The following is a 27,149-nucleotide window of genomic DNA, read 5'->3' as shown; positions in this document are numbered from 1 at the left end:
CAAAGGTTTTTATTGACAACAAAGCATAGATTATTGACAAGCATATAACAAAGTTTGCTGAACTATTGAGTATTGCATTAAAAAAAAACCTTAAATTCAATGTACAACAGAGTTATGTTGAATTTTCTTTTCTTTTTTTTTTTTCAATGACTTTCTTCACAGAATTGGAAAAAACTACTTTAAAGTTCATATGGAACCAAAAAAGAGCCCGCATCGCCAAGTCAATCCTAAGCCAAAAGAACAAAGCTGGAGGCATCACGCTACCTGACTTCAAACTATACTACAAGGCTACAGTAACCAAAACAGCATGGTACTGGTACCACAACAGAGACATAGATCAATGGAACAGAACAGAGCCCTCAGAAATGATGCCGCATATCTACAACTATCTGATCTTTGACAAACCTGACAAAAACAAGAAATGGGGAAAGGATTCCCTATTTAATAAATGGTGCTGGGAAAACTGGCTAGCCATATGTAGAAAGCTGAAACTGGATCCCTTCCTTACACCTTATACAAAAATTAATTCAAGATGGATTAAAGACTTAAATGTTAGACCTAAAACCATTAAAATCCTACAAGAAAACCTAGGCAATACCATTCAGGACATAGGCGTGGGCAAGGACTTCATGTCTAAAACACCAAAAGCAATGGCAACAAAAGCCAAAACTGACAAATGGGATCTAATTAAACTAAAGAGCTTCTGCACAGCAACAGAAACTACCATCAGAGTGAACAGGCAACCTACAGAATGGGAGAAAATTTTTGCAACCTACTCATCTGACAAAGGGCTGATATCCAGAATCTACAATGAACTCAAATTTACAAGAAAAGAACAAACAACCCCATCAAAAAGTGGGTGAAGGACATGAACAGACACTTCTCAAAAGAAGACATTTATGCAGCCAAAAAACACATGAAGAAATGCTCATCATCACTGGCCATCAGAGAAATGCAAATCAAAACCACAGTGAGATACCATCTCACACCAGTTAGAATGGCCATCATTAAAAAATCAGGAAACAACAGGTGCTGGAGAGGATGTGGATAAATAGGAACACTTTTACACTGTTGGTGGGACTGTAAACTAGTTCAACCATTGTGGAAGTCAGTGTGGCGATTCCTCAGGGATCTAGAACTAGAAATACCATTTGACCCAGCCATACCATTACTGGGTATATACCCAAAGGACTATAAATCATGCTGCTATAAAGACACATGCACACGTATGTTTATTGCGGCACTATTCACAATAGCAAAGAGTTGGAACCAACCCAAATGTCCAACAACGATAGACTGGATTAAGCAAATGTGGCACATATACACCATGGAATACTATGCAGCCATAAAAAATGATGAGTTCATGTCCTTTGTAGGGACATGGATGAAAGTGGAAAACATCATTCTCAGTAAACTATCACAAGGACAAAAAAACAAACACCGCATGTTCTCACTCATAGATGGGAATTGAACAATGAGAACTCATGGACACAGGAAGGGGAACATCACACTCTGGGGACTGTTGTGGGGTTGGGGGAGGGGGGAGGGACAGCATTAGGAGACATATACCTAATGCTAAATGACGAGTTAATGGGTGCAGGAAATCAACATGGCACATGGATACATATGTAACAAACCTGCACATTATGCACATGTACCCTAAAACCTAAAGTATAATAATTAAAATAAAAATAAATAAAAATAAATAAATAAATAAAGAGTTAGATTTTATCCTTTTTAAGATACAGTAAAAAAAAAAAAAGAATTTTAAAATCATTTTTAATAGTAATGTTTCTCTATCCCTGGGCCAGTAATATGCAAATAAGTTCTGTCTGTGCCAAAACAGTGATTTCCCACTATGGAAATCACTTATTCTGCATTTATTATTTATATCACTGTCACATTGTTAGCATCAAGTTTATAATAAATGTATTCTCTCATTCACCCATCTTTCACAATTTAAAAAATCATCTAGAGCCAGATAATAGAATTAAATCACTGAGTTAACATAACCCTTTTTCTGCTTAAACTTTAAAACATCAATACAGTTTTCATTTACTTTTCCATTCTCCTTCAATCTGAACAATTAAATTTCATTACTTTTTTTCCTAATATCTGGAAGATTTTTACTTGTGGTTTCTGCTTTTTTTATCCCATTGACGAACTGCTACAATAGTTTTCCAAAGCTTTATCAGCCACAATCCAAACTGATTTGATCATTCATAAAACTGGCATAATTCATGCTGCCAGGTTGCTGCCTTAATTAGCAAGTAGTAGGAATGACCTTTTACACTCCAATAAAGTAAATCACCTCCCAAAGTAAGTTAACTAGTGGGGTCAGCAGGGAAGCCTTATTACAATGTCCTATACCTAAGGAAGTATGCAGGTATCCCCACTACCAGCTACAGAGCTAATACTTATTTCACCCAACTACATATCTACAAATCAAAATCTCCCTTTTTCATTCCCTTTTCCCCCTCCTTCATCTCTATTTATGAATATCTCCACTTCAGTGTTCTGGATCAATCAATTTCAGTTCAACAAATTAGTTCCCAAATAGAAAGGTACAGGAAAATAAAATAGTTGTAACTCAGGAGATGCTAAAAACCTCTACGGTGCTTTTTTCATTTATGTAACAGTTAACACTGCCCCCCAAATTCCCATCACTAATAACCATAAGAGAAGGTTAAGGGCTAGTCTCTCTACAACAACTCTTAAAATACGGCAGCTCTAGAAAATTAGAACATAAATAGCCATTCACATGTTAAGGGCTCATATGCTAGGAATGAAAAACTCAGCAGCAAATAGCATAGACCTAGACATTTAGCTGTGATATGATCGGTTATCAGCAGAATCACAGATTTAAAGACAGAAATGAAGAAACGAGATGGCATAAGAAGTTATAATCTGGGAGGAGATTTTTAAAAGTCGGTGCAGTAAGGTGAACTGCTTCCATGAGAATGGCAGGGGAAGGTCCACATTTGTGTGGAATGTAAAGTTATAAATAAAAAAAAAATTGGGGATAAAAGTGAATGTTGATTTAGTGTGAAAAAAAGAAATAACGAGTTGCTAATTTTTAAAAGCTGACATATATGACATACCTTTTTAATACATTTTTCCATCTTTTTTATTTACGTATTCTTTGATCACCTTTTCAAATGGCAATAATTTGGTCATATTGTCTAGAAAGAAAATAGAATAGTAATCCAATCTTCCTTTAGTCTGGTTGACAGACTTTTGTTTTTTTATTACTGATAGATTCTAAAACTTTCTTTTAGTTTCATCTTTTAGTTTACTTGTAACATCAAGTAAACTTTTAGGGTTGTTTGCCAATTTGAGAAAACCTCTCACTAAGTTTCTTTTATACGTAACCAATTGTATAGAACATTGGTTCTATACAATTCCAACCTGTTTCTCTGTGGTGCCTACATATTTTCAGAGTCAAGGACAGGTTTACATCACAATATGTTCTCTGGTCTTACACCTTCAAAACAAGCTGGCTGGTGAGTGGGCACATTACAGGAAGCCATTCCTACACACTCTTTAGTTTTGAAATCACATTTTAAATGTAGAACATACATCAGTAACTATTTTCTTTTTATAACATTTCTCTGAACCAAGTCACAAAATACAGAAGCATTTAGAGTAACATACAAATCTACACCTACTTTTAATCATATTCTATATAGAGTAAATCACATGAATATGCCACTAATTTCCTCCTCACCAGAGCCATTGGATTTTGTGATTCTGCTTTCTTCCAGGCCTTTTTAGGTAACAGTGCTAACCAAATTACCCGATTATTCATAAAGCTCAATGAAACATTAGATCATATTTATTTTCAGTAATTAAATTCATACCCAGGTGCTGAACAAGAAAAGCACTCCTTCTTACATAAACCAAAACCAGTTTTAAAAAGACATTGCTTAGAAAGACTGAATGTAATTGTATTAGTCTATTTTACACTGTTATAAAGAACTGCCCAAGACTGTGTAAATTATAAAGGAAAGAGGTTTAATTGACTCATGGTTCAGCATGGCTGGGATGGCCTCAGGAAACTTACAATCATGCTGGAAGGCCAAGGGGAAGCAAGACACCTTCTTCACAAGGCAGCAGGAAGAAGAAATAATGCAGGAGGAACTATCAAACACTTACAAAACCATCAGATCTTGTGAGAACTCACTCACTATCACAAGAACAGCATGGGGAAAACTGCCCCCATGACTCGATTACCTCTACCTGGTCTCTCCCTTGACACATGGGGATTTGGGGGTTATGCAGATTACAATTCAAGATGAGATTTTGGGTGGGGGACACAGTAATGAATCAGAATATCCTACATTTAAAACTACATGTAGCAATGTAGGCAGATGCACATGTGTTCATTTGCAGGCTGTAGGGGAAGTTGTACCTTCCTGTTATTTTATTCTTATAAAATTTTATGTTCTATAATAAACTACAGTTTACTAAAGAACTGATAATAGTTCCCAAAGTGCAGAATATTGAAGCTAGATTTTAAAACCACAAAATAGCCGGGCACGGTGGCTCACCCCTGTAATCCCAGCACTTTGGGAGGCCAAGGTGGGTGGATCACAAAGTCAGGAGTTCGAGACCAGCCTGACCAACATGGTGAAGCTCCATCTCTACTAAAAATACAAACATTAGCCAGGCCTGGTGGTGTGCACCTGTAATCCCAGCTACTCGGGAGGCTGAGACAGGAGAATCGCTTCAACCCGGGAGGTGGAGGTTGCAGGAGCCAAGATCACGCAATTGCACTCCAGCCTGGGCAATCACAAAATAAATAAAATAAATAAAAACAATATTTCCATAGAACTAATTGAAAGCATCCATTCACACTATTCTTATGATGGCTATGAAGTTTCTGATTTGTATCCTTTGATTTTATAAAATTAAAAAGCTCTATAGGCATTTCTTACTCTAAATTTTATAGTTTACTGAAATACAGAGACGTAAAAATACTTCTTTATCATGCATTTGGTCCTTTACAAAATTTCTTTTGGAAAAAAAAAATGTTTAGGAGTTCAAGACAAGATAAATGTTTTGAAACTCTCTTTGATTATAGACAATAGTAAAATATTACTTAAAGTCAGCTATTCGCAAATCTTGGATGCATATTAAAATCACCTGGGGAGCTTTTGAAAGTCCTACTCTCCAGATCACACCTCAAACAAATTAATAAGAATTTCTGTTTAAGATCCAGGCAGGCAGGCAGGCCCGGCGCAGTGGCTTAAGCCTGTAATCCCAGCACTTTGGGAGGCCAAGGCAGGCGGATCACGAGGTCAGGAGATCAAGACCATCCTGGCTAACACAGTGAAACCCCATCTCTACTAAAAATACAAAAAAAAAAAAAAAAATTAGCCAGGCATGGTGGTGGGCGCCTGTAGTCTCAGATACTCGGGAGGCTGAGGCAGGAGAATGGAATGAACCCGGGAGGCAGAGCTTGCAGTGAGCCGAGATTGCGCCACTGCACTCCAGCCTGGGCGACAGAGCAAAACTCCTTCTCAAAAAAAAAAAAAAAAAAGACTCAGGTATCAGTGCTTTTAAAGGTCCCAAGTAATTCCCAAGTGTGTTCAAAGCTAAGAATAGTTGTTTTACAGTGTGTTTATAATCAGCTGGCAGACACAAATACATTTTAGACAGGGCAAAAGAAAGCACTTTAATTTCCTATGATTGAATTCAAAGGGAAAAACTGTACAAAGTACCCAAGTTGGGAAAAGGAGTCATTCCAGAAATAATGAACCATGTGATTTGACTATAATAATGAAGCTCATAGGTAGGCTAGGCCCAAATGCTATGAGGAGTGTCCCAAAGTGGGATCCATCACATGATGGTACATGTGGGGCTAGTGAGAAAGAAATCCCTCTTCAATTCTCTTTCTCTTCTAGTCACAAGGAGATGACAGTGCCAGTGTCCCTGCAGAACGTCTTCATGACTTACTAATACTGCTTTTGAATGAGAGAGCCAGCCTTGGGCTCAGAGTATCAAATGAGAATTTAATAATTGTCTCATTAGATATTTAGCAGGTATTTTACAATTATGGCAAGTGTTGCTTTTCCATTTACAGAAAGGAGATATGTTTTTCTTCCAAAATAAAGTTGTTTAAAGTCTTTTTTAGCTGAGTCTTTTTAAATACTAGAAGTAAAAGTAGAATACTGATAGAATTTTTAAAGTCACAAAATGAGAAATAATTGTTTTAAAATTGAGGTCCAAGCTGACTGAAAGCTATGGCCATAAAGTCATGTTTACTAATCTTTAGACTCAGCCCCAGCATCACTTATTTATGAATGGCCTTACATAAAGATGCAATGGATCCACGTAATCAACATTGAAAAACTCATTTATATAAATTTCTAACAAACTGCAATTACGACCTATTGGTCAGTTGGGAAAACAAGGTAGTATGGGTCTTACCAACATACATTTTAAAAATAGAATATATTAGAAAATATCAGAGTATATCATTGTCATACTTAGCAAGCATAAGGGTTATTTTGTGATACTTTTGTTTCATTTAGCACACATATATATTGTAAAATATGTTTCTTACTGTGAGTCTCAGCTGAATATTAAAAACACTGCTTTGTGTATATTAACTGAACTGTTCAGGCAATCCTATAAGGGCTTTATTATTTTTATTGTTACTATTATTATCTGTAGACAAGAGTAAACTGAAGCTAAAAATTTTAAAAGTCATTCATTTGCTCCTGGTCACACAGAGAAAATGGAAGAGCCAGATAGGGACTTAGGCAGGGTGACTAATAGTTCATGCTCTTAAAACTGTTCTCTAATTCCATAAGTATCCTTCCTTCCCTTCCATAACTGCTAATTCATAGGTCCATGGCAGGAGGCCTGCCCTCAACCATCTATGGATGAATCTCCAAAGGAATTTGCTCTGTTTTGTTTGCTGACATGACACAAATTAATCCAGTTCTCTGCAAGAGGCTCAAGGATTTCTTAGCAATGTAATAATACCTGGAAAACACTGAAAAGTATGTCTGTGGTAGATTAAAGATGGTTATACATTCTTTGCTGCTCTGTCTGAGAGGAAGAGTTGATGTCCCTCCACTTTAATCTGAGAATACTATGACTGTTCAATCAATAGTGTATGGCATAAGTGATGCTACATGGCATTGGAGGGTAGGTCACAAAAGGCCATGCAGCTTCCTTAATAACGGAAACACTTGCTCTTCAAGCCCTGAACCTCCATGTAGTAAGTTCAGCTACCCTGGGGCTTCCACGCAGGACAGGTGAGGTACACTCACTTAGGTAGACTATACCAGCTACGTACTGCCTCCTAGCCAACCCAGCTAAGGCCTCAGACATGTTGTGAAGTAAATGTGGACCTCCGAGACCAGACCATTTATAGAGTAGCATTGAGAGACTTCTGCAATGTTTTTCGTTTTGTTTTGTTTCGTTTGAGACAGAGTCTCACTCTGTCGCCCAGGCCGGAGTGCAGTGGCGTGATCTCGGCTCACTGCAAGCTCTGCCACCCGGGTTCACACCATTCTCCTGCCTCAGCCTCCTGAGTAGCTGGGACTACAGGCGCCCGCCACCATGCCTGGCTAAGTTTTTGTATTTTTAGTAAAGATGGGATTTAACCGTGTTAGCCAGGATGGTCTCGATCTCCCGACCTCGTGATCTGCCCACCTCGGCCTCCCAAAGTGCTGGGATTACAGGTGTGAGCCACCACACCCGGCCTGCAATGTTATATAAAACAGAATAATCACCCAGCTGAGCCCTGTCCAAGATTTCGATCCTCAAAATGCAAGCTATAATATAAGGGTCGTTGTTTCAAGCCACTGAGGTTTGGGTTAGTTTGTCAGGCAGCAGTAGCTAACTGGACCAGAACTTGGTACTTGGAAGTGGGGGTGCTTTCACAACAAAACCTAAAACATACGGCATTGACTTTAGGACCAGATGGGGTCAAAAACATATAGGCCCTTAAAGTGACCATTAGCAAAAGCTGGAAAGCCCTTAAGGAGAGTGTTAGTAAATTCTGGACAGGCCTCAAAGAGTTTGGCCAAGACTGGAAATGAAATTGTTATTGGAGGTTGGAAAAAGGTGACATGTTATGCAGAAGCAGCAAGTTTGCAACACTGTCACCTATGAAAACATGGAAAATAGAAAATATTCCTAATGAAGAGGTAGATTTGGCCAAGATTTGTTAGGCAAAATGTTAAAAGTGCTAACTAGTTTCTTTTAGCCATGTATGATAAGATATGAATACAGAAAGATGAACTGAGAAAGGAACTATTCTGTTTTTAAGCAAAATTTAGGGGAACGATAAAGGATCCAGCACATGCTAGGTTTGAAAATAAAACTCTTTCTCATTCCCAGCCTCTCCAGATGACAAAAGGCTCTCAAAATAAGAAGCAGCTTCAGGATAAAGATTACTTATTTCAAGGATGTGGCTATAAGACTTTCTGTTGACCCTCTCCATTAGACAAACAGACTTTTATGTCTAGTACGGGCTTTGTCTCACAGTATCTTGACTGTCAGCCCAAGCTGAAGAGGAACTGCTCTTGAAGAGATTTGAGGGTGGGGCATTATCTAACGGAGTAAACCCCAACAAGATTTATAGAAAACCCATAAAGCTTTTAGGAAAATTGTACTAACAAAAGCACCATTGGCTTAGACTAAAGGAGACAAGAAAGTTAAAAAGAAGAGCCCATAGGCCACCCATGTTCTACAGAGGATAGAAAGCAAGTTGAGAAATCTATGCAACTACCTACATGGAGCATGGTAAACCAAAGGAAGGATGATCCAGGGGATAGAACCAAGGAGCCCAGAGGATAGAGCCCAAAGCACAGAAACATACTCAGGGGCCAGAACTGGGATCTGATCATGGAATTGGCAACCTGTGCCCAGCTGGAGTTCAACTGCTGCCATACCAAATTACCACATACTCAGTGGAGTAAGACATCATATGTTCTTTATCTTACCATTCTCTAGATTAGAAGTTATATACATTTTTTACCAGACTAAAATCAAGGTGTTGGCAGGGCTGCCTTTCTGGAGGCTCTAAGAGAGAAGTCATTTCCTGCTCATTCTGATTATTGGCAGAATTCAGTATCTTGAGATTATAGTATTGAGTTCCCCATTTTCTTGCTAACTGTAAAATGAGGGTCATTTTCAGCCTCTAGATGTCATGATATTCCTTAACTCACAGCCTCCTTTTTCCATCTTCAAAGCCAGCAGCAGCCTCTCTGTCTGACTCACCGTGCTGTCTTCCTCTTGCATTTTCAGAGTCGAGTGATTAGATTTGGCCCACAGACAAACCAGAATACCCTTTCCATCTCAAGTCCTTAAACTGAATCACATCTGCAAAGCCCCTTTTGCCATGTAAGGTAACATATTCACAGGTTCTGTGGGTTAGGACTGGACATTTTTGAAGAGGCTTTTTCTTCCTGTCATAATAACTAACTGCTATAAGCCTTCTGTTGTCCTCCTTTTAAATGGAAATTCCTTTTTAAATTTTTTTAAGAGGAGGGAGCTCACTACAATGCCCAGGCTGGAGGGCAGTGGCTATTCACAAGTGCAATCATAGCACACACTATATCCTCAAATTCCTGGCTTCAAATGATCATCCTACATCAGCCTCCTAAGAAGCTGGAACTACAGATCCATGCCACCATGCCAGGCTTCAAATGGGAACATCTGTTGTGGCTCTCCTATCTCTGTCCTAGCAGGCTATGTGCAGGGAGTGGGCATGGGGAGGAGTGACAATGTGGGAGAGGGACAGATAATCTGCCTCTTTAATGTACACATGTTCAGAACAACTAGAACTGAATTTAGGAGCTGTATCCAAGGAACAACACATGAGAAGCCTCATCCACATCCGGATCTGATTCAAATGAGGAGGTCCTGGATTTCGAGCTGATGCTATAATAAATTGGCATTTCAAAGGACCTTAGAAGGGAGGTGAGTATATTTTGCATGTGGGAGAGATGTAAATAATTTGCAAACAGAAGGAAGGCTCTGGTAAATTAAAGATGAATGCAAATTTTTTGCTAGTCTCCTCAGTGAGAGGTGGAGGCTACTTCCCCGCCCCTTGAGTCTTGTGACTGTTTTGACCAACTATGTATGGCAAAAGTGAAGCAGTGCGACTTCCTGGGCCAATTATTGTGCCTGTCAGTGACAGGATCCTGGAAAACATTTGTGGAACAGATCAACAAATGAAGAACCTACCCTCTGTAGAAGTCAGGGCAGAGGTTTACTTTAATTATTAATCATTTCATATGGTCACATAACCACTTACTGAAGACTTACTATGTGCCAAGCACTATGCTAAGTGTTTTTACATATGTATACTATTTTATTTGATAACTATTATATGAAATAAATACAACTATCTCTACTTTATAGGTGACAGCAGAGAGATTAAGTAATGTGACTATAATCATACAGTTAGTAAGTAGCATAATTGGTGTTCAACCCTGAGTCCCTCTAATGCCAGTCATCTTCTTGCTTACTTACTTTCTTCTTTTCTTTACTTATTTTTAACTTCCTTCATATAGCCAGAAGAAAAATACAAATATTGCGAAAGAGTATACTCTGTGAAAAGGATAGCTCCTTCCTACCTCTGACCCTAGTCTCTCAGTTCCTATTCTCAAAGAAAAGCACTGCTGCTAGTTTCCTGTGTATCATTCTAAATATATCCTATACATATACAAATATATGTGTATCCTTTTTTACACAAATGGTAATATTTTAAATACAGTTATTCAACGTTTTTCATATTACAAGATGTCTCCAAAGTTTTTATTATTTTAGTTTTGTGGGTACATAAAAAGTGTATATATGTATGGGGTACATGAGATACTTTGATATAGGTCATACGGTTTCGGTGTATCCCCACTCAAATCTCACCTCACATTGTAATAATTCTGACATGTCAAGCGTGGGGCCAGGTGAAGATAATTGAATCATGGGGGTGGTTTCCCCCATACTGTTCTCATGGTAGTAAATAAGTCTCACGGGATCTGATGGTTTTATAAAAGGGAGTTCCCCTGCACAAGCTCTCTTGCCTGCCACCATGTAAGACATGACTTTGCTCCTCATTCACCTCCTGCCATGATTATGAGGCATCCCCAGCCATATGGAACTGTGAGTCAATTAAACCTCTTTCCTTTATAAATTACCCAGGCTTGGGTATGTCTTCATTAGCAATGTGAGAACAGACTAATAGGTATGCAAAAAGTAATAATCACGTCATGGAAAATGGGGTATTCATCCCCTTAAGTATTTATCCTTTGTGTTACAATCCAACTATACTATTTCATTTTTTTGAGACAGAATCTCATTCTGTTGCTCTAGCTGGAGTGCAGTGGCACAATCAAGGCTCACTGAAGCCTCAACCTCCCAGGCTCAAGTGATCCTCTCACCCCAGCCTCCTGAATAGCTGGGACTACAGGCATGCACCACTACACCTGGCTAAGGTTTTTTATTATTATTATTTTTTGTAGAGATAGGAGTCTCACTATGTTTCTCAGGCTGGTCTCGAACTCCTGGGCTCAAGTGATCCTCCTACCTTGGACTCCCTAAGTATTGGGATTACAAGTGTGAGGCACTGAACCTGTCCTCCAAAGTTTTTAAACAATATGCTACATCCCCATACACCAAAAAAAAGGTAAAAACTTAGAAATCTGATAGTAATTTGAGGCAGTCTATTTATTTGTTTAAACAATAAAACATCAATGTGGCCAAAATAAATCAAATATTTTATTCCTCAGGGTTTTTTTCAATGAAATCTCTTAAATTATCTGTTCTACTCCTTGTAATGGTCAAGGGACATCAAGTATTAGGTTCACTAAGCAAATGGATAAAACATGTGATGTAACTTAAGTAGTAATATTAAAGTTATATTCAAGGTATAGACACCTATGCAGTCTTGAACAAAGGATAAACGGCAGAGGTGTAGTCTAACGCTATTTAACTGATTTTAACCACTAGGCAGGGGAAATGAGGAATATAAAAAGAAAAAATAGGAACATTTCCACAGATTCTGAAATACTTATTTTTAAACATCCTGAACCTATTGCTAATCATCATATGAAAAAAATTACCTTGGCTGCCTCTTAGATAGGTTTGCTTCCATCTATTATTGATGCAAAATAAAATTTGAACAGAAGTTTTCTGAGGAGGTAGCAGAAAATTTTATTAGTATAAAACAAGAAAATATAAATTCTACAAAAGATGAAAGAAAGACTTTGCAATATGAAAGATTAATTCAATACTTCAAGAATCACTCTCCTGGAATAGGCATTTATGTTCAGAATATCAGAAAATTATCAAACTGCACCTTTCAGGATAAATTTGGCCAATAAATGTCATACAAAATAAAACTATCAATTAATAAAATCTGTCTTTCCATTAGTAGTAATAAAAAAAATGGCCCAAATGTTTGGTTATAAATTTTTCATCACACCTGAGTAACTTATACATCAAAGTGACACCATAAATAATATATACAAGAATAATCCACATTTGTCTTAGTTTGGATTTCCCCTAGCAGCATACTCTGCAACCAAGATTCCCCTGCAAGTTGTTAATTTGGGAGATCTCAGGAGACACTGGCAGAGTGGGAAGTCAGTGAAGTGTGTTTTATCAAAGCAGTTACCACTGTGGGAGACTTGAAGTTGGTGTAGAATGCCCAACCTAGGGGCAAGGGAGCTGGGGTATTTATCCATTGGCTCTCATGGTTTGAGGGCTGCTCCCTAGAAGTGTTGATTCGTGGACCCTTCCCACCTGCTGGGAACACAGGCAGGGTGCTCAGCCCAGAAGAAAGCCCTAAGGCAGTAGCAAAACCACTGCACCACAGGGGTAGGACCTGAGGACATACAGACAGTCACTGATATGAGATATTTCAGAGCACGGGTCAGCAAACATTTTCTATAAAGAAAAAGAGAGTAAATATGTTAGGCTTTGCAGGCCATTACAGTCTCTGTCACAGCTATGCAACTGTGGAGTTGCACAAAAGCAGCCACAGACGATACATAAATGAGCATGGCTGTGTCTCAACAACACTGTATTTACAGACACAAATTTGAATTTCATAGAATTTTCATGTGTTATGAAATGTTATTCTTCTTTTGATTTTTTTTTCAACCATTTAAAAATGCAAACACTATTCTTACTTTGCAGCCACGCAAAAAAACAGGCTGTATTTAGCCTTCAGGCCACAGTTTGCCAATCCCTGTTTTAGACTATGAAGATATTTACCAAGCACTTATAAAATCTCAAGGGAGATGACATTCAATTTGCAAGAATATCACATGAGAACATTTAATAACCAATTGAATACAAAATAGCCCTAGTGTTTCAAAAAATAATTTATTTTCATGTTGGTTCACTGCTATATGCAGGAGTTACTAATGAATTATTAAATGAAATGAACATGTATACAAAAATCCAAGTGGTACAAATTATCTCAGACTTATTTAAAAGCTGATAGAGTTCATCTCATTAGCTTGTTCTTTTAAGGTGATCTTATATCTGATGACTACTAAAACAAAAATGAGGCCGGGCATGGTGGCTCACACCTGTAATCCCAACACTTTGGGAGGCAGGTGGATCACTTGAGGTCAGGAGTTCAAGGCAAGCCTGGCCAACATGGTGAAACCCCATCTCTACTAAAAATACAAAAAATTAGCTGGGCATGGTGGTATGTGCCTGTAATCCCAGCTACTCAAGAGGCTGAAGCACAAGAATCGCTTGAACCCGCGAGGTGGAGGTTGCAGTGAGCCAAGATCACGTTATTGCACTCCAGCGTGGGCGATACAGCCAGACTCAGTCTCAAAAAAAAAAAAAAAAAAAAGAAAGAGAATGACTATATCACAAAGTTTTTCGAGTGCACTGTGTTAATTTGCATACTTAAATTAACTGTGAAGTTTAAGTAACGCAATCTTAAAAAGCAACTGCAGACTACACTGGGCATACTGCCTATAGGGTAGCCCTGCTCTGCAAGGAGCAGTGAAAAAAAAAAGGCAACTACAGAATGTCATTTTATAAAGGGATATCAGTGAACTGGTTGGAAGCTGGGGCTTCTTTGTCTTGGGCTGTTTGCATAACAAACACATTTTTTTCCTTATTCTATTTATTTATTTATTTTTGAGATGGGGGTCTTGCTATGTTGCCCAGGCTGGTCCCTAACTCCTGGCTTCAAGCAATCCTCCTGTCTCAGCCTCCTAGACTACTGGGAGCCATTGCACCCAGACTACTTTTCTTTAAATTGTAAATTTACTTGGGTCAGGTGGGGTGGACCATGCCAGTAATCCCAACACTTTGAGAAGTCAGGGCAGGAAGATTACTTGAAGGCCCAGCCTGGGCAACACAGTGAGTCCCCACCTCTACAAAAAAACAAAACAAAACAAAAAATTAGCCGGGTATGAAGGCACATACCTGTAGTCCTAGCTACTCAGGAGGCTGAGGCAGGAGGATCACTTGCACTCAGGAGTTTGAGGCTACAGTGAGCTATAATCATGCCACTGCACTCTAGTCTAGAAAACAGAGTGGGACCCTGTCTCTAAAAAAAAAAAAAAATGTATAGATTGTGATTGGAATTTACTTGGAATTGGTTTCCAGGATGAAAGGAAGAAATGCTGTAGATTACAGAAGAATATAAAGTCTCCTCCTCAAAGCTTCCCTTTATGCCTACACTATAGCAGGTAAAAGGGTCAGAGTACCAAAGAACCTAAGCTCAATACTGTAGGGGACCAACCTAACCTCTCTGATCATCGTTCATTTATAGAATAGTCATTGAACACCAACTATGCAAAAAGCTCCTTGCTAGATGCTGGAGATAGACACAAAAACCTTCCTGTTTGTAAAATGGATATAATTATGTGCCTTAGAGCAAGCATTCTGAATCCACAGGCTTCAAGACATTCCGCTGAAAACTATTTGTTGATTAAACCAATATTTCTCAAATATCTTCTATGTACCAAGCCCAGTGCCCAGCCACAGGCTTACAGCAAAAAACAAACAAACACTAGATAAATTTGATGAACTCATAGGACCTACAGTATATAAAGGATACAGACATTTAATAGTAAACAAAGAAGTAAAACAATTATAGACATTTCTAAGTACCAAGAAGAAAATGAGTACAATGCTATGATAAAGAGAATAACAAAGGTCTTAGAAATTTTTGATTTTTGAGTTATAATTTGTCAGGAACAAATTTTTCTGAGGAGGTTTCATTTCAGCTGAGACCTGAGAGGAAAGATAGAGAAAGTGTTAAAAAGATGATAGCAAGTGCAAAATCCTTTTGTGAGAAAGAACTTGATCTGCTTTCAAAACTGCCAGCATGACCAACAGATATAAGGCAGAACGGAAATGGGGTCAGAGACAGAAGCGGGTGCAGGTCATGTAAAGCCTTGAGAACATGAAGATACAATTAGAGAGTTAAAAAAATTAGAGCTGAGGCTGACTCCCAATTTTCTGATTATAAAGGATTGATGGTTACATGTAATTTGCAGAGAAAATGGAGACTGAGGAAAAGATAAGTTTGGGTCTATAATCTAAAATTTTACTGGTATATATTAGCTTGAGGTATGTACAAAAGCCCTAGTGGGAATGTCAAAAAGGCATGTAGGCATATGAATCTGGAGTTCAGAGGAGAGGTTTTGACTGAAGAAATACTTTGGGAGAGTACTTCGCCTATAGGAATACTTTAGGGGAATATTTAGCCTATAGGATTGCAGGTTCTGAGATTATCAGAGAAGAGTGCTACATTGTTCGATGAATATTTGCTGAATGAATAAATGAACAACTCATTTAAAATGTAAGTCATAAGTCAGAGAGACAAAATTTAAATCTTGACTGTGCCACTTGTGAACTGTATGACCTTCGGTAAATCACTTAACAACAGTGAGCTCAATTTTCTCATCTGTGAAAGGGGAAACAATAATAACCAGCTCACTTGGTTGGTTTTAGGATTAATGAAATTACAGTTATAAAGTGCTTAACAGTGAATGGCACACAACAGCCTCCAGTAGATGTTAACTTTCCTCCACTTGACTTCCACAATACCCAGTGCTGTAGGTGAAACTTCCTACTGCACCTTTACCAAGCAGCTCCTCTCCCCTTCTGCCTTTCTCCCTCCTTTCCTTTGCTTCCTTCTGTTACTGTCTTGTGCGCTCTCTCTCTCTCTCTCTGTCTTTCTCTATCTTTCTCTCTCTCTCTCTCTCTCTGTGTGTGTATGTGTGTATGTGTATGTGTCTTTCTGTTAAAACCCATTGAGTGCCTGCTACCTATATGTATAATGCTTCTCTTGGACACTGAAGATACAGCAATGAGCAAAAGTGTAGTAGCACAGAACACAAGCAATCTTGTGGTTTACATTACCCTAAAAATAGAATTAAACCAAAGACCCACTTAATCTAATTAACTATGATAAAAGTGAGTCACTACAAAAGAAAAAAAAATTACTTAAAAGCAGCCATAAAGAATGAAATCTTGTCCTTTGCAGCAGCATGGATGGAGCTGGAGGCCATTATCCTAAGAGAATGATCTCAGAAAACAGAAAACCAAATACCATATATTCTGACTTATAAGTGAGAGCTAAACAATGGGTACACATGGACATAAAGATGGAAATAATAGACACTGGGGACTCCAAAAGGAAGGAGGGTAGGATGGGAGCAAGGATTGAAAAAGTTACCTATCAGGTACAATGCTCGCTATTTGTATAATGGGTACACTAGAAGCCCAATCCCCACCACTACAAAATATGCACATATAACAGACACATGTACCCCCGAATCTAAAATAAAATAACTTATTTTTTAAAACTGTCAGTGAAAAGAAGAGAAGCAAAGAAGTTTCCACTAGTTTCTAGAGAGGTAACTAAAAAATTCCACCAATATGAACTCTTCCCTCCCTCGGCATTTTGTTTACCCCATGCTGTGCCCCACCGAGTTGCTTCCTGGATTGCGAAAGCAAGCTCTAAGGAAAGAACGAGGAAGTATACAACTTAATGCAGAGCAACAATCACAGAAGCACTTTAATCAGGAGACACAGGAAACTTTTATCTTGAAAAGCTGAAAAGAAAAAGACTAAAAAAAGTGTTAATCCAGTTTTCCTGTCATAGCTTAATATGAGCAATTGCAATCATTCTGTTAAAATAAATGGCTTTCTCACAAAACTTGAGCGTTTATGTCCTTAACCTCTTAGACACTTGTCCAGCAGTAAAGCTGGGACAACACTTCCCACTGGAAAGATGGTTGCGGAAATTCATTGAGGCCATCCACTGAAAGCATCTAGAACAGCCATGTGTACAAAGCAGACAATTTTTATTATTATTATTATACTTTAAGTTCTAGGGTACATGTGTACAACGTGCAGGTTTGTTACATATGTATACATGTGTACATGTGTACAACAGCACATGTTGGTGTGCTGCACCCATTAACTCATCATTTACATGAGGTATATCTCCTAATGCTATCCCTCCCACCTCCCCCTACCCCACAACAGGCCCCGGTGTGTGATGTTCCCCACTCTGTGTCCAAGTGTTCTCATTGTTCAATTCCCACCTATGAGTGAGAACATGCAGTGTTTGGTTTTCTGTCCTTGCGATAGTTTTTTCAGAATGACGGTTTCCAGCTTCATCCATGTCCCTACAAAGGACATGAACTCATCCTTTTTTATGGCTGCATAGTATTCCATGGTGTATATGTGCCACATTTTCTTAATCCCGTCTATCATTGATGGACATTTGGGTTGGTTCCAAGTCTTTGCTATTGCAAAGCAGACAATTAACAATGTCACTACCAGCTCCTTCCCCTCTCCCTCTTGCATTTTAAAAATAAATTCTGATATTCACACACACACATGCACCCCTAGCTCAATCTTTTATAGAATTGTGAAAAAATAAATTTAGATTTTATTCAACGTGTCTGATTTCTTTTGGAGAAAGAGTCTTCTCTTGTATTAAGAAAAAGACAGCAGATTTATGTCTATAATGCTTTTGTAAATAAATCAAATACAAGTATAAAAGAACCTACTCAAGACTGAAATTCTGTCATATAACAATAGGTAACATAACAGAAATCTGTCTTTGATTTTTCTTCTCAAGTTCTTGAAATCAACATTTTAAATAATTTTATTTATTAATAGTGTTTATTGGAAAGTGCAGAGTAATTCATTTCTTAGTCTTAAAAGAGAAGCTGAAAAGTTGATATTTGGCCACCAGATGGCGCCAAACCCCCAAATATTTTTGTGCCAGGCATTCAAAGCGCTCAAAAGTTAATTTAGAGCTAAAGGTTAGGCACTTGTTTATTGACTTTTATGCTTATATGTACAACCATCTTGGAAAATCATACAAAATAATTTCCCACAGATCACGACTCCTTTATGTGACCCTACCAGATTCTTGCTTTGCTGTTGTCATTCTAATATATCTAGTTGAAAAAGTACTTTTCACCACCAGACCCTCACCACATAAGCTTAGTGAAGAATTTATTCATTAAACATTAAACCATGAATGATAAAAAAGTGTTAAATAAAATTTCTCCCAGCTCTCAAATTTTAGTTATTTTAAATTCAAAACAACCCTGTAAAACCTGATTCAAACCAGCTTTCTAGGATCATTAAAGTTTGGGACAGAAAGTAAAACTGTTTCAGATGTATTAATGGGACATGGAAATTTCATTCTTAAGTACTGTGCATAGCTGTTTCTTTCCAAAGAAGTTACCCTTCATATGTGTCTTCTTTTCAATCTGCCAATCTCAGTACTGTGTATTTTTAAATCTGTTCTACATGTTTCTGGATGATACCATAAGATTTTGAGTTGTCATCTCATTGAAATGATTTCGTTTTCAACATTCTATTTTTTATTTTTAAATGTAGGATATAGAATATACTGAAATTATAGATATTTGACATTTTAAAATAAGTTAGAAATAATCAAAAAGAATATTAGAAATTTTCATTGTTTAAGAATTGAAACTTATATCAATATTGATAGGTTATACAGTTATTATCTACAACTTCCAAAACCTCAGAAAATTAAAAAACAAAAGTTTATTTCTTGCTCACACTCCAACTTCACTGTAGGTCATTTCGGGCTCCTCCACATCAAACTCACTCTAGGAACCCAACTAAGGGGTCAGTCACCAACTGGAATATTCCTAGTTTCTATAACACAGAAGAAAAGAGCTAGAAAATGTATACTTGCCCAAAAAGCTTCCATCTGGAAGTGACACATCACTTTCACTCACATCTCTTTGGACAAATTAGTCACATGGGTACACCAAACACCAGTGGACCTGGAAAGTAGAAACCTGGAAATAGATGATGAAGAGTTGCTATAATTCATAAATATTAAATAATTATACCCATATATAACAATGTTTTGGGGCTACTATGATAAAAAAACATTTTATAAGAGTTCCTATGTCCTTATCAAATCTTCTTTGTATTTTCAGTCTATGTAGGGTAAAAGATTAAAGAAAATGTAAAAAGTTCTTTTTACAGATATTAACTGGAGAGAAAAGACATATTTGAAAAACAAAAATTCTTGCGACAACCAATGCCAGAAATTTCGACAAATATTCTCATAAGTGCTAAAGCGGATGAGTGAGGAAGTACAAGGTGTTAGTTAAAGACTAACTGAAAGCAAGGAGATTTTATCTGGGTGTCACCAGAAGTGCAGCATTTGTATTGAAGTAGCTGGAGGACATTAGAAAAAACAGACAGATAGATAGGAATAAATGAGGTTGTTAAGGAAGAATTTTACAAAATCTTTACTAAGTTTCCCAGATCAGCAAACATTTTCAGAGAGAGAGAGAGAGGGGGAGAGAGAGAGAGAGAGAGAGAGAGAGAGAGAGAGAGAGTGTGTGTGTGTGTGTGTGTGTGTGTGTGTGTGTGTTGGAAAGAAGTGGGACGGGTGGGATAGTGGAAAGAAATCAATCCTCAAAGTTGCCAACTCACTTTTCCCAAGGAAGATTTTTTTAAAATTCTTCCATCAACTATCAACTCAATTTTATGAAGAATATTTTATCACAAAAAGCTAAAATAATATTGAAATTTTAATTCTGAAAAATTTTAGCTTTATACAACCCTAACTTTATCATGTTACTGTGGACCAGTAAAAACTTTGTCACAAGCCAGTTTCTGCGAATAGCTGACCTGACATGGAAAGTCCAAATTGAGATTAATAATTTCATCCAGTTGGCAATGAACAACTACTGTACATCTCTAAGTAGAGAGCTGCCTAGAATTGGGGGATGGAGCTGGAAGAAGGAATCTAGCAGAAGTGAGAACTTCCAAAATGACCCTGATGTAACTCTGAAAGTTATGGGGACCTAGATTAGGATGCAGACAGAGAAAAGCGAGAAGGGTATTTTAGAAGGAAAACCAAAAGGAAACCTTAAAAATAAGCCTATTTTCCCACTGGAGGAAAGGTTTAGTTTGTTTTGGTTTGGTTTGGTTTTAATGGTTTGTATAACAAACAGAGTTCTTAAATGTCTAACACATCAAAATGGTCCATAGATCTTGAAAAAATGCTATATAAACAAAGATATAATCCAGTAATGAGAAAGAAAAGTATTTCAACATCTTCCGCGGGTTGGGGGCTATTACTTAAACCTTCATCTGGTAGACTTGACCCCTGGGGAAGGCAGCAAACTGATCTTGTTTATGTAACTCTAATCTCATTTTTGTTTTTACTTTTATCGTGACCCATTCAATCATGCAGCTATATGAAAACAATACTTAGGAATAGCCATGTACTAAAGTATGAGATTATTAGTTATTTGTACCTGTGCAACTCTGAAGAAGGAAAGCATTACTTAGCTTAGACTGCAAGTATTTATCAAGAATTATTGAAACTGGCCAGGCACAGTGGCTCACGCCTGTAATCCCAGCACTTTGGGAGGCTGAGGTGGGTAAATCACCTGAGGTCAGGAGTTCGGGACCAGCCTGGCCAACATGGTGAAACCCCCGTCTCTACTAAAAATATGAAAATTAGTCGGGCGTGGTGGCAGGCACCTGTAATCCCAGCTACTCGGGAGGCTGAGGCACGAGAATTGCTTGAACCCAGGAGGTAGGGTTGCAGTGAGCCGAGATCATGCCACTGCACTCCAACCCGGGCGACAGAGTGAGACTCTGTCTCAAAAAAAAAAAGAAGAAGAAGAAGAATTTATTAAACTAAGAGCATATTTTATTTGCAAGTAGTTTTAACCTTAGTAAATCCCAGTACTTTTCTTTGTAGTAAAATAATACTTTATTTTTCTGGGGAAAAAAATCGTTTGCATTAATTAACTTTTAAAATCTATTTCTTTATACAGGGCATTCTTCTCCACCACAAATAAATCAACAGATGGCATCATTTTTTTAAGATGACTAAAAATCCAACATCCAATCAAATTCATTATATTGTTATGCATCATTTTGGAAAATGCCTACTGCCATATGTTTTTAAACAGTAACAATAGTAAATTTCCCCTCTGTTTTAAATGTAAAATATTTCAAGCTCACCAAAACATTCAGGGAATAATAGAAATATCCAGGCCAGGAGCAGTGGCTCACGCCTGTAATCCCAGCACTTTGGGAGGCCGAGGCAGACAGATCATCTGAGGTCAGGAGTTCGAGACCAGCCTGGCTAACATGGCAAAATTCTGTCTCTACTAAAAATACAAAAATTAGCTGGGCATGGTGGCAGGCGCCTGTAATCCCAGCTACTCAGGAGGCTGGGGCAGGAAAATCACTTGAACCCAGGAGGTGGAGGTTGCAGTGAGCCAAGTTTGCGCCATTGCATTCTAGCCTGGGTGACAAGAGCAAAACTCTTTCTCAAAAAGAAAGAAAGAAAGAAAGAGAGAGAGAGAGAGAGAGAGAGAGAGAGAGAAAGAAAGAAAGAAAGAAAGAAAGAAAATCTAAGTACCTCCCATAAGTTTTAAACATAAAACAGAAAATAAAATAATCTGGGCACCTCCACATACACACTAATCAGATTTTTTTTTCCCATCCCAGAGATAAATACTATCTTAATTTGATGTGTCATTATTATCACACATGCTGTTGTGACTTTGCTACATATGTAAGCATCCATAAGCAATATACAATACTGTCTGGCACATTTTAAAACTTTATATATAGCCTTTCCCATGTTCGTTTTTTCACTCAACATAACGTTGAGATTTAGCCACAGGTTGATACATATAACTATGGTTCATTCATATTTTCCATCACATAAAATTTACTTAATCATTCCCCTGTTTAACAATTAGATATTTTTCCATAGTTGTATTATGAACAATGCTGCCATCACTGTCTTGTCCCAATCTTGTATGCACATGCAAGACTTTCTCTAAATTCCACATCATCGCCCTGTACAGCCTCTCACCAGCAGTATAAGTTCTTTCTTCTCCTCCACACCAACACATCCTTTTATGAAATTTTCTGATTTCATGCAGTCTGATGTGTATGAAATGATGTTGCATAAAGATTTTAATTTCCTTTTTCCTGATTACCAGGGAGGTTAAGCATCTTTGCCTATTCATCTCTTTACTTGTTTCTCTATTGAGTTGATTAAGTTTTTTTGTTTGTTTGTTTTTGGAGTCAAGGTCTCACTCTGTTGTGCAGGCTGGAGCGCAGTGGCATAATCATAGCTCACTGCAGCCTTGATTTCCCAGGCTCAAGCGGTCCTCCCACCTAAGCCTTTCGAGTAGCTGGGACCACAGGCGCAAGCCACTGCCCAGCTAATTTTTTAATTTTTTATAGAGGTGAAGTCTCACTGTGTTGACCAGGCTGGTCTCAAACTCCTAGGCTCAAGCGATCCTCCAGTCGGCCTCCCAAAGTGCTGGGATTACAGGCATGAGCCACCACACCGGGCCTTTTATTTCTAATGTTATAAGTATCTCTATATATTTGCAATATCATTTCTTTGAAAGTCAATAATAAGTGCTATAAATCTCTCTCTCAATCTATGGCACATATATTTACTTCTTAATGCTTGCCCTTAATGCACACGAAGTAATATTAAAGGAATACCCATGTATGTACTCACTATGCAGATTGCTTTCTTTTGCTTTATGGTGTTTTTTATATCTTGTGTCTTTTTTTTTTCTAAATCACTATTCTGAGGGCATAAAGAATTTTCTTCTAGAATTTTTAAAGCTGTTCTTTCACACTAAAGTCTTTTATCCACCTAAAATATATTTTTTTAGTATGATGTTAGGTAAGAATCTAATTTTATTTGTTTCCATGTGGGTGAAGAATTGCCCTGGCACCATTTATTGAATAATGCTCTTTTCCTTGATTTTTATAGCATCTCTTTCATATATCACATTTCTAATACGTGAGCATCTGTTTCCGAGCTCTCTATTCTTTTCCAGCCAGCAGGGAACTTAAAAGGAGCAAAGCTTTATCTCACTCTTATCATTCATTATCTGAATTTTTCTGTAAGTTAAATTACAAGAAACTTTACATCTTCAAAAAGAATGAGAAATGAGCTGGATAAAATAGGTCTATGCTTTATTTTCATCAACTTATCAGTATAAATTTTAATACAAAACTCTGATTCCCTAAGAAATGTTCCACATTCTTATGATCATTTGAGGTTAAAACAATCAATTTGAGATTTTTTTACTTTTCCTTTTCCGCCTGGGGTGTCAGTCAATGAAATGAACACTTTTCCACAATGGTAAAATCTGCTGAGGAAGAGTAGGGGACAAGTGGGGAAAGAACACACACAACAGTTTGAGTTCATTGCTCACTTTATTTCTTCTGTCTTCTGGTTCTTCTGTTGTTTGTTAGACTTTTTTCCAAAGTGTCTTCCTCAAATGTGATACCCCATTTAAGAGGCTGAGTGATGATGTAGTATGGGATCTCCGGAGCCACGCCAGTTTCATTGAGTCCTGGCTCTGTCATTTTCAAGCTGTGAGACCTCGGACATTTACATAACATCTCTGTGCCTCAGTCTCCTCACTGGTCAAGTGTAGATAAAAAATGAACCTACCTCACAGGGTTACTGTGAGGAACAAATAAATTGGTATAATTAATATATCTAAGGCACCGAAGAAGTAACATAAGTGTCAATAGATGCTACTCCACTGTCTTCTGGCTGCCTGGGTGGTACTAGAGAACTGATAACCAAATCTGAAATGTTTTCCTGTCTAGGACTTGTTCTTTCTGCCTGAAGTCTTATAACATTTTCTATTAATAATTGGCAATAGGAATTTTATCATTATATACTAAGTATGCTTTTCTTCATGTCTCCAGTCTGGAACTTGGTGAGATATTACCAACTGCAAGCACTTTTTTTTTTTTTTGAAACAAGGTCTCTCTCTGTCGCCCAGGCTGGAATGCAATGGCCAAATCTCAGCTCACTGCAACCTCCATCTCCAGGACTCAAGCAATCCTCCTGCCTCAGCCTCCTGAATAGCTGGGACTACAGGTGTGCACCACGATGCCTGGTTAATTTTTGTATGTTTTGTAGAGACAGCGTCTCACTACATTGCCTAGGCTGGTCTTGAACTCCTAGGCTCAAGCCATATGCCTGCCTTGGCCTCCCAATGTGCTGGGATTGGGAGTGGGCATGAGCCACCACTCCCAGCCTTTTTCTTCGTCTTATGGAAACTGTCTTGCCTATTTATTATTGGCTTCCTTTTTTCTTCTTCTGGAACTATTACTCACATGTTAGGCCTCCTGGACATATTTCCTAAGTATCTCCCCCAGATTTCCATCTTTTTATATTTTTACTCTGTACTTCAAGAAATGTCTTGGTCCTGATTTCTAGACAACTATTTCAGATTTCAACAGTGAGCATAGCGTCTCCTCCCCCAGTTCCTCTACTAAATTATTTATTTGGAATTTTTTCTTAGCTCCAGAGAGCCTCTTTTGTGCAACACTTTTATTTCTTTGGATGCTTTTATTATTTTTGAATTCAAGATTTCCTTTTTCTTCTCCCAGAAGTTCTATTTCAGTGATTGTTCTGCTGGGTCAGCCCCTCTGGCTCCTGACCCCATTTAAATAGGATGTTATTTTTCTTTTGGCTCAGTTGGTTCACTTCTGGTTCCTAGAGAACTCTGTATGGCAGTGGTCTTGCAGGATGCAAGGCAAAGATCGTGTCAAGGTGGCAAGTAGAGGGGCAGGCAGAAAGCTATTGCCCTTTTGCAGCAACTGAAGGAAGCCACCCTGTTATCTGGCCTCTCAAAGATCTCCCAGCCTCAACAGCAGGGAAGACTCAGCGAACCCATTAAACTCCTTCTTGACTTTTTGCTAAACACTTGCATAGCACTTTGGCCTCCTTTGGAGGCCAAGGAGACTGAGTATACTTGTGCTGAGCCTGTACTTTCTCCCTGAGACGGCCAAAGTCTCCCCTGGATCCGTGGCTTTCTGTAATTTATAAAAAATAAAAGGAAAAATGCTTTAAAAAAAAAAATCACAGAAGTGTACGAGGTAGGATTCTTATGGGAAGGCCAGCTTTGTTATTTCTATCATTTCCAAATATTCTAAAACAAATACATATAATTTTAATAAATAAGAAAGTGTTGGGGCTGGGTGTGGTGGCTCATGCCTATAATGCCAGCACTTTGGGAGGCTGAGATAGGTGGATGGCTTTGAGCCCAGGAGTTTGAGACCAGCCTAGGCAACATGGCAAAACCCCATCTCCACTAAAAATACAAAAATTAGCTGGGTGTGGTGGCAAGTGCCTGTAGTCTCAGCTTCTCAGGAGGCTGAGGTGGAAGGATCACCTGAGCCCAGGGAGGTCAAGGCTGCAGTGAGCCAAAATCGCACCACTGCACTCCAGCCTGGGTGACAGCCAGACCGTGTCTCAAAAAAAAAAAAAAAAAAAAAAGAAAGAAAAGAAAGTTTTGTCCTACTATTCATATTAAAGCCACCAGAAGCTTTTGGTGGTTTAGACCTTTTTAAAACTCTTAAGTTTATTATTGGCCAAAACATGTCACATGCTTCAAATTATAAATATTACTATTATGATATATTTCAGTGAATCCGAATACATTTATAAACCAAATTACTGAATTAAACATTAGGATTAAAATGAGATCCAACAAATATTTCACCATAATATGATACCTTAAGTTGTTACATGTGATGATTGACTACAGATAACTTTATGCAGATTTCATAGAATTGTTAAAGATCATGCTGTTAGCAATAGCTCACCTCTACAAATGGCTAATGAAAATTTTCTATTTCAATAGGTGAAACACCATATTGGAAAAATGTCTAACTTGAGGGATAATAATTTCTATATATTATTAACTTTGAATTTGTTCTTGTCACTTAAAAAAAACATGTGCATGACTTACAAATTCAAGCAGTACAAAATGGTACACAATGAGAAATAGGCTTATCTACTGCCCAGACTTCCCAGTCTCCTTCTCAGGTCATAACAGTTTCTTGAGTACCACTCCGTATATGCATTTAAATATCCTTCTAAAAAATGCAAACATACAGTACACACTATTCTGCACCTTGGTTTTTTTTTTTAAGCAACAATATTTCTTGGGTATCATTTCATATTTTTGAATGGCTGTGTGTAGTGATCCATTTCTGTATTATCAGTAAATATGTTTCACATATCCCTGACCACCCACAGAGGTCATTTTTTTTTTTAATAATGAAAGCTAACACTTGCATAGCACTTACTATGTACCAGGGACCTTCTATGAGGTAAGAATTATTATTATTATCTCCATTTTACTGATAGGGAACTGCGGTTCAAGGTTTTGCAAACAGGAGAGCCAGAATTCAGAAAAGATTTGATATAATATTCTATTCAAGTTTTCATATTTTTATAGAGATGTGTTTAGTCATTATTATTCTCCTGTATTGAAAAAGATACCCCAAAGTGACTATTTGTCTTTTACCAACTGCTGCTATTTCTGACATGATTTATTACAGTTTCCCTAAGCAGAATTCCTTTCCACATTCATATATCCTCTTTTGCGTGGTTTGTAACAGGCCAGCACCCTCATTCTGCCCTGCAAAAGGCCCAATTCCTGAAGACCCTAGCAGTGCTTCTATTTCCCAGGCCATTTCCTTTTCTGCAGCTTCAGAGACTCCAGCTCTTTCCTGTTGACATGATGTGTATATAACAGGTCCTCAAATAACATCGTTTTGTCCACGTCGTTTTGTTGTAATGTTGGTAGAGGGAA

General features: G+C 37.9%; 1 long non-coding RNA gene across 1 annotated transcript in view; it reads right to left on the bottom strand.

Annotated features, from left to right (window-relative positions):
- Window positions 1-17,298: 17,298 nt before the first annotated feature.
- The window catches only part of LOC105739473, a 40,577-nt gene continuing 30,726 nt past the window's right edge, over window positions 17,299-27,149 (bottom strand). The window contains exons 2-3 of the long non-coding RNA XR_001115397.2: window positions 19,245-19,307; window positions 17,299-19,161 (exon numbers count right to left, since the gene is read on the bottom strand). This is a non-coding gene — a long non-coding RNA (uncharacterized LOC105739473). The remainder of the gene's footprint in view (window positions 19,162-19,244; window positions 19,308-27,149) is intronic.

Source organism: Nomascus leucogenys, chromosome 2 (genome assembly GCF_006542625.1).
Source record: "Nomascus leucogenys isolate Asia chromosome 2, Asia_NLE_v1, whole genome shotgun sequence".
NCBI lineage: Eukaryota > Metazoa > Chordata > Mammalia > Primates > Hylobatidae > Nomascus > Nomascus leucogenys.
Note: the sequence above shows the minus strand (reverse complement) of the source record. Positions and strands in the feature narration are given on the sequence as shown.